This window comes from Hemibagrus wyckioides, linkage group LG26 (genome assembly GCF_019097595.1).
Source record: "Hemibagrus wyckioides isolate EC202008001 linkage group LG26, SWU_Hwy_1.0, whole genome shotgun sequence".
NCBI classification, from domain to species: Eukaryota; Metazoa; Chordata; class Actinopteri; order Siluriformes; family Bagridae; genus Hemibagrus; species Hemibagrus wyckioides.
Genome location: NC_080735.1, coordinates 45,001 through 54,386, shown reverse-complemented (window position 1 = coordinate 54,386; position 9,386 = coordinate 45,001). Strand labels below are relative to the sequence as shown.

The 9,386-nt window shown below is 39.3% G+C and overlaps 1 long non-coding RNA gene across 1 annotated transcript; it reads right to left on the bottom strand.

The window, feature by feature from the left end:
- Positions 1-1,500: 1,500 nt before the first annotated feature.
- LOC131346725 (uncharacterized) lies at positions 1,501-2,441 on the bottom strand. The gene is made up of 3 exons (XR_009203661.1): positions 2,416-2,441; positions 2,232-2,289; positions 1,501-1,608 (listed from the first exon to the last, which is right to left on the bottom strand). It is a non-coding gene; the product is annotated as an uncharacterized LOC131346725 (long non-coding RNA).
- Positions 2,442-9,386: the final 6,945 nt, after the last annotated feature.

Genomic DNA, 9,386 nt, shown 5'->3' with positions numbered 1-9,386 from the left:
AGATGTTGAAATGAACAATTCAGAATACCTTCAGAGGACGTTGTATATAAAAAGCTGCTGTTTGTTTCTTCTGCCATTTACTTCCTGCAAATCCATGCAAATTTCCTGCAACCTTCTTCTTCATTCTTTCACATGCTAAAGTCATTAGATAATTAGCTATGTATAATGTAGTTAATATTCTCCAGCCAGCAATTACTGCTCATTGAAATTAAAACAGAATATGGAGTGGGTGGAATAATCGACCCATTTGGTCAGATTTTTTTAAATCACATCCTTTCCCCTTCTATACTTCTTGCACTAAAAGAACTCAAAGGCTCTCAGGTTAACACTGTCAGGTAAATTTCCATTACAGCAGGAATGAGGTCTTGAGGAGTCATCCCACCCTCGTACCACAGTGCTGCTATAATTATAAAACGTCTAATAACATTTTCTATTACATTGAATACAGATCCATACATTGTAGAGATCCAACATTCAATGTGGGATTATTATCAGTAATGAAGGTAATCATTAAACACACACACACACACACACACACACACACACTGGAAAGTTGCCTAATCGCAGGCCAGTGGCACTATTTTGAAAAAGAAATTAAGAAATTTTGCTCTCCTTTCATTTTGGCTTTCATTTTTATTTTTGAATCATGGCTCATGGGTCTGTTAAAACAGGATCTTTATTGTTTAATAGGACAATCTGGAACACGTGTCATCTAAACAGATTTTATTGGGATCATTCCATACTATCTCAAGTAATCTTTTTTCTCTACATTTTCTAAAATAACTCACTACTTTCTAAAGTACAGTATAATATTTTATTCTAATATTTTCTAGTCGAATTAACTTAAACTCAATCATCGTCATAAAGCTTGCAAAACCTTTCAGAGAGCATCATGACTGATCAGTGAGTGAATCAGTCCTAATGCTGCCTTGCCTTAAACTATTGTTGTTGAGTATGTGATCCCACATGTGTTCAAGATAAAAAACCTTTGCTGAATTTTCATCTTAAATAACTTTTCACCACTTAACTTGTTTTTTTTTTACTTGTACTTATTGCCTAAAACTAGCAAAAGATGTTAAAACAATTCATATCAGCAGCCAACACCCGGTGTTCCATCAAACATCATCTCTGCTCAGAATATAGCCTGAGTTTGAAACCATTTCCCCTTCAAACAGCTCACTATCAAGCATTTGAAGCAGATATACGCATTACTGGAGAGTAAATAATGAACATTACAGCAAGGCTTACACGTTATTATCCCTTAGTGGTTTTTTCTGTCCTATAAAATGTCATAGTAACTGAGCTGGTACTGTCCGGCTGGTAACAGTAACTGACAACTGTGAACTTCTCACAAGAATAATAAACATGCAGCGTTACCCAAAAATAATCTCTATGCACATGACAAATATTTCAGTGTAAACTTAATGTGTTTCAGTGTGGACTTTTCTGTTAAACACATATACACTGGCTTGTTTTGTTTCCTTAATGGTTGTTCTCTGGGTTCCTGAGCCATACAGACCTGCTTGGATGAAATCCATGGCTGATTTCTGCATGGAGGTATTGCCAGACCCGTCCTTCACCCGCATCGCCCTGCAGTTTCCCTGCAAACTAAAGCAAGGGAAATTGTGGCGTTCATATCATTTCATAAACAAGTGACAAATTTTATAGTGATGAGCAAAAAAGTCAGTTTTCTACCACAGATGTGTTTGTGTCTGTGAATCTGTATTGTAAAACAACTTATTAAACCAGTGCCACATGTTGGATTGCTGTTTTTGTTTATACAACATGGCACTGTAGTCAGGGTATGTGGTAAAATGGTTCATTTTCCTGAGCCTAAGTGTTAGTATACTAAGAGTTAGCACTAAACCACATGTTGAAGTGTTTGCCTCCAAAAATATCATCCATTTTTTTGCATTAATGCTACCAATCCCATTTTTGACAATACTGATACTGAACTAGCACTGATCCAGTACAGACATCCTCACAGCAACAGTCTCTACCTTCTGTAGCTATGTTATGTCAGAAATCACAGATGTTGTGCATCAAGCTGCAGTTTAACACAATTTGTGCTCCTGTGCAGAAGCACTGCTGTGTCAGTCTACATCAGGTGTATTCTAGCCACATGGATTAGACTGAAGACATCGAATTTTACTGCAGTCATTTTGTTCTGTTCACTTCCTCATAATCATGTGTAAGAACATCTAGTTGTATTCATAAATGTTTCAGCCTACCGTTTGGACACTTTCTTCAACTTCTTCACTTTTATTTTCTTCTCTTTCTGCTGCTCAGCTGCAGGACAAAATAGCCTCCAATGAGTCAAAGGAAACTTATAAGCAAATTACTGTCTACCAACTAAAGAGATAATGCCTGATCTGATCAGAGTTGGGAAACTACCAGAAGAATTTTAGATCTTACCTTGATCATCTGGCAATGATGGTGGTCTAAACAGAAACAACAGGAATACACAATTATACAAGTGAATATGAAGAAGTTTGTGTGTGTGTGTGTGTGTGTGTATATATACATAAATAGATCTGGCATAACATTATAACCACTGACAAGTGAAGTGAATAACACTGATTATCTCCTCATTATCACCTGTTAGTGGGTGGGATGTTTTAGGCAGCAAGTGAACATTTTGTCTTCAAAGTTGATGTGTTAAATGCAGGAAAAATGGCCAAGCGTAAGGATTTGAGCGAGTTTGACAAAGGCTAAATTGTGGTGGCTAGACGACTGGATCAGACCATCTCCAAAACTGCAGCTCTTGTGGGGTGTTCCTGGTCTGCAGTGTCAGTATCTATCAAAAGTGGTCCAAGGAAGGAACAATGGTGAACCGGCAACAGGGTCATGGGCAGTCAAGGCTCACTGATGCACACGGGGATTGCCCGGGCTGGCCCGTGTGATCCGATCCAACAGACGAGCTACAAATTGCTGAAGAAGTTAATGCTGGTTCTGATAGAAAGGTGTCAACACAACACAACAACACAACACAATATTAGTGGTCATAATGGTCATAATGTGGATATAATGTTATGCCTGGTCAGTGTATGTTAGCTTAAAAATATCACGTACTTCTGGACCGCTGTCTCAAATTCTTCTAAAAGAGCATCTGGTAAAAGTCTGCTTTTCTTCAAAGCTTTAAACAATACATGAGTAATAATTAAACTTTAGAAACATTAGGCAATTACAAAGACTTTAAAACATTTGCATTGCTTAAATATGAAAGTTTACTATGCAAAGGTTTGTACCTTTTGTTCTTGGAAAAGCAACTGTCTTTTCGCCTCTTCTCCTTCAGCAACTCTTTCCCCTGATAAACAAAGTATAATTACTACACAGTATAAAACATGTATAAATATAAATACTTCCTGTATGGGGCATGTTATACACAATGCTCTCATGTAAATCAGTTCATCCTCTAACTGTATGAAACTCTGACACAGAAATGTTTACCTATTATGGACATAAACAACAGAACAGGACTGACTTTAGCATTAAAAAAAGAAATCTGTAAGAAGCTTGTAATTTCTCAGACACTCATGATCCCCATGTTTCTCTCAGCAATGTATGACAAGCAGACTCTGGATGCTAGTTTAATGTTAATTATATTAATGTCTTTATAAAAGCCACTGAAATGACGAGCAGCCAGAAAATGAGTAAGTAAATGAACAAAAATGAACCTGACATACAACCGATTAGATTTTCTTCATTTTCAGCCCAAAAACTCAACTCTCTCAGTAACTAGTGAGAGCATATTAACAGCAGTAATCACACAGTGACACCTAGTGGTCAATCCAGGAAGCATTTTCCATGGCGATAATATTTAGTTCAGGATACCACAAAACCGACATGGACAATGTTAATAAGATAAATGCTTAAAGGTACTGAAAAATAAAACAAAATAAATGAATTGTTTATCATGTAAATTTCCAGAAGCAGTTTGTAAAAGCAATCACTCACACCGATAACTCTTTAACTGTAAACTAAACTGCACATGATCCCTCTGAACATCAACTACTCAAAGAAATAAGTAACTAAACAAACGAGCATAAAAAATACAAATTCATCCTTTATTTATAAAAAAATATTATTAATAATCAAAAATGTCAATAGTGATAGTGTTTAAGACTGAGGCTGAAGTGGAAGCCGAGACTGAAGCAGTCGATGCTGAGGCTGAGGTTGAGAAGGAAGATGAGGCTGAAGCTGGTGATGAGGCTGAAGTGAAGGTTGAGGCTGTAGCTGAGGCTGAAGTGAAGGTTGAGGCTGTAGCTGAGGCTGAAGTGAAGGTTGAGGCTGTAGCTGAGGCTGAAGTGAAGGTTGAGGCTGTAGCTGAGGCTGAAGTGAAGGTTGAGGCTGTAGCTGAGGCTGAAGTGAAGGTTGAGGCTGTAGCTGAGGCTGAAGTGAAGGTTGAGGCTGTAGCTGAGGCTGAAGCTGAAGCTCAAGTTGATTTTGATGCTGAAGCTGAGGCTGATGCTTTAGAAAGCAAACCAGGAGATACTGAAGCAGAGAACAGCACACCAGCAGTTAAAAAGGAGAAGAAGAAACGGACCAAAAAGGGACACGAGGCAGAAGAAAGAAGAAAGTCCAAGTCAACAAATCAGGTATGAATATTAATATCATGTCATGATGTCAGTAATGTACCTGGACTTAAATTAATGAGGAATTGAAGTATAAGATTTTATCTGTGTCAATTAATACAATCTAAACATTACATCATATTGAAAAAGCTAATCAAGATTTTTTTTTTTAGAAGTAGATGAGGCTGAAAACATGGTTCAGGCTGAAGCTGAGGATGAAGCTGTAGAAAGCAAGCCAGGTGATGCTCAACCAGAGAGCAGAAAATAAAGAAATTACCTGTCAACGGGGAAACAGCTTTTATTTTAAACATTTGAAGATAAATTGTTAAAAATAGACTTTTTTTTGTTGTTACTGCTAATAAAATAAAAAATAAAAAACTGTTAAATTTCACTTGGCTCAATAATGGCTTTCATTTCCTCTGGAGTTACTGCACAGCTCTCCATATCTACTGCTCATAGATCACTTCTTAAGCAGTGAATTCCTAAAGATTAATAAATAAAAACTATCATTTTAATAAGAACAGCTTAACTAAAAACTGTGAAAATTGTGGTATTCACAGTGAATCTCCTTTATGGTAATCCATCCGAGTGTCCCACACATTCATCTCATCAACCTCAGGATCAGACTTTACTGTCTAAGTACGATGGTTTGTGTTGAATTCCGTGAAACAACACACACACACACACACACACACACACACACACGTTTTTACAAGTTTTAATGTTTAGAATTGTTTTTCTATTTCTAGTCAGTGGACAATAAGAGAGACAGAAAGGTGGTCAGTTTTAACCTTTTTAAGGCAGCTGGACCAAACGGCGTGTTCAGGGCGACCTCTCCCTGGAACGGTCACTAATAACCATGGGAAAAAAACACTGCACTACTCTTCCAGTCCTGAAGAAGCTCGACAGGGTTTTTACCACCGAAGACCATTCACAGACTTTCAACTGAACTGAAAATGGAAGAAAAATTTCAAGGGGCAGCAACAATATGTATATAGCTCGTGTATGTTGGAGTGAAATGTGGTTTCTTTAGGATCATGGTGTAACATGTAACAGTACAAGGTGTGACCTTTGTTTGTTTTTTTCTTTGTTTGCAGTTGTAATGTAAAATAGTAGCATTGCTTCATCCAGGCTGTGCCACATAAAAGAGCAACTTTTACTGCTAAACTTTAGTCTTTTCTTGACTTCTCTTTTTAGGAAGCACTTTCTCTTTAAGTAAATTTGAATTTCTTGAAACAGTAGCCTCTGTAGGTGTAGCATCTCCTTTTCAAGATTGTCCTAAACACAAGTGGGCTACGAAATGATAAAACATACAAAGGAGGCATCAATAAATAGCAAATACACAAAGAACAATTACACAAAAACAAACAAACAGGCCACAGCCATCAGAGAATACAGTTTCCATGAAAGGGTGTACATGGTCTGTAACAATGCTTAGGTAGGTGGTATGTGTTAGGTGGTAAAGTAACATCCACATGGATGGCAGGTGCCAAGGTTTCCCAGCAGAACATTGCCCGAAGCATGACACTGCCTCCGCCGGCTTGCCTTCTTCCCATAGAGCATCCTGGCGCCATGTGTTCCCCAGGTAAGCGACTCACACGCATCCGGGCATCCATGTGATGTAAAAGAAAACGTGATTCATCAGACCAGACCACCTTCTTCCATTGCTCTGTGGTTCAGTTCTGATTCTCACATGCCCATTGTTGGCACTCTTGGCGGTGCACAAACTGTGATGCACTGTGTATCCTGACACCTTTCTATCAGAACCAGCATTAACTTCTTCAGCAATTTGAGCAACAAATTTTATTTCAATTTTCACTCCTGAAAAATCTATACTTTCAAATCCTCAGTACTTCAGTACCCTGATCATTTCCTCCAATTCACCTTTTAGACTGCAATATTCTGCCACAGAAGAAAGCATCATGTTTTGTGCTGCATCACGTGCACATCTGGTCCACAGTGTCAGTGTGAAATGCCATTATTTGTTGCTGTAATTAGCCTGAAATAGTATATTTATGTTTACATTCAGATGAAGAATGTTCAGATTGATGGTCACTGTCACCTGCAGTGAACTATGATGGGTCCGGCGTGTGCTGGGTTAACACTCTTGACTTTCTTAAGAGCATACTGATAGGCGAGAGTGGAACACCAAAATCAGGCCAGCTGGTGAAATGGAGCTGAGAGTAAAATCATTTCTATGTAAAAACTACATACATGAAACTCCTCACAAACCACCATGAGCCAATGTACTGTATACATACATACATACATACATACATACAGGGGTTGGACAATGAAACTGAAACGCCTGGTTTTAGACCACAGTAATTCATTAGTATGGTGTAGGGCCTCCTTTTGCGGCCAATACAGCATCAATTCGTCTTGGGAATGACAGATACAAGTCCTGCACAGTGGCCAGAGGGATTTTGAGCCATTCTTCTTGCAGAATAGTGGCCAGGTCACTACGTGATGCTGGTGGAGGAAAACGTTTCCTGACTCGCTCCTCCAAAACACCCCAAAGTGGCTCAATAATATTTAGATCTGGTGACTGTGCAGGCCATGGGAGATGTTCAACTTCACTTTCATGTTCATCAAACCACTCTGTCACCAGTCTTGCTGTGTGTTTTGGTGCATTATCATCCTGATACACGGCACCGCCTTCAGGATACAATGTTTGAACCATTGGGTGTACATGGTCCTCCAGAATGGTTCGGTAGTCCTTGGCAGTGACACGCCCATCTAGCAAGTTTTGGGCCTAGGGAATGCCACGATATTGCAGCCCAAACCATCACTGATCCACCCCCATGCTTCACTCTGGGCATGCAACAGTCTGGGTGGTACGCTTCTTTGGGGCTTCTCCACACCGTAACTCTCCCGGATGTGGGAAAGACAGTGAAGGTGGACTCATCAGAGAACAATACATGTTTCACATTGTCCACAGCCCAAGATTTTCGCTGCTGGCACCATTGAAACCGACGTTTGGCATTGGCACGAGTGACCAAAGGTTTGGCTATAGCAGCCCGGCCATGTACATTGACCCTGTGGGGCTCCTGACGGACAGTTTTGGTGGTGCACATTTTGCATATCACCTCAGAGTTGAGGTGCACATTTAATTCTGCAGTGAGTTGGGCAGCTGTGGTTTTATGTTTTTTGGATACAATCCGGGTTAGCACCCGGACATCCCTTTCAGACAGCTTCCTCTTGCGTCCACAGTTACTCCTGTTGGATGTGGTTCGTCCTTCTTGGTGGTATGCTGACATTACCCTGGATACCGTGGCTCTTGATACATCACAAAGACTTGCTGTCTTAGTCACAGATGCGCCAGCGAGACGTGCACCAACAATTTGTCCTCTTTTGAACTCTGATATGTCACCCATAATGTTGTGTGCATTGCAATATTTTAAGCAAAACTGTGCTATTACTCTGCTAATTAAACCTTCACACTCTGCTCTTACTGGTGGAATGTGCAATCAATGAAGATTGGTCACCAGGCTGGTCAAATTTAGCCATGAACACCAAAATCAGGCCAGCTGGTGAAATGGAGCTGTGTGTAAAATCATTTCTATGTAAAAACTACATACATGAAACTCCTCACAAATCACCATGAGCCAATGTACTGTATATATATATATATATATATATATATATATATATATATATATATATATATATATATATATATATATAAGCTTAGGAACATTTTATATGTATCTGATGCAGAAAAACTAGTTCATGCATTCCTGAACTCCAGACTGGACTATTGTAATGCATTACTAGGTGGTTGTCCTGCATCTCCAATAAACAAGCTACAGTTAGTCCAGAAAGCAGCTGCCAGAGTTCTTACCAGATCAAGAAAATATGATCAAATAACCCCAATATTACCATCCCTGCACTGGCTACCTGTTAAAATTAGAATTGATTACAAACTAGCACTACTTACATACAAGGCTGTAAATGGTTTAGCTCCCACGTATCTAGCCAGTCTTCTGACTCGCTACAATCCACCGCGCTCTTTAAGATCACAAAACTCTGGACTTCTGGTAGTTCTCAGAATATCAAAGTCTACAAAAGGGGGTAGAGTGTTTTTAAACTTTGGAATAGCCTTCCTGACAGTGTTCAGGGCTCAGACACAGTCTCCCAGTTTAAAAGTAGATTAAAGACATATCTCTTTAGCCTGGCATAGACATAATACATCCCATAACCTTGTGCTCCAGTACATCTGATTAAATGCACATTATCATCTAGTGCTGCTAATATCATAAACGGCAGCTACGCTAATTCCTTTCCACATGTTCCTTTTTTCCTACCCATCCTGAGGCATCTGGAGATTGTGCCATCTTCAGTAATCAGAGGCCAATCCTGCAAGGATCCTGAGGCATCCAGAGATGGACCAGCTTCAGCTGGGTTCTGCTTCGTGAGGATTTGTGTATATCAAAGCAACGCTGCCAGCCCTATGTGGACGACAACAACCTCCTAATTAATACACACACTAACATTCTACATATGCTGTATCTGCATCACACTGTAGACTGTACATAACTGCAGAAATAACATTGTTCATAATCACACTCTTCGATGTTTAGAATAATTTATAATCACACTCTCTGGTGTCACCCAAATGAGGATGGGTTCCCTTTTGAGTCTAATTCCTCTCAAGGTTTCTTCCTTAAACCATTTAAGGGAGTTTTTCCTTGCCACAGTCACCATAGGCTTGCTCACTAGGGATGATTTTGTCTAACATCTATGTTTTTTGTTCCTATGTTCTGTAAAGCTGCTTTGAGACACTGTTCATTGTTAAAAGCACTATCCACA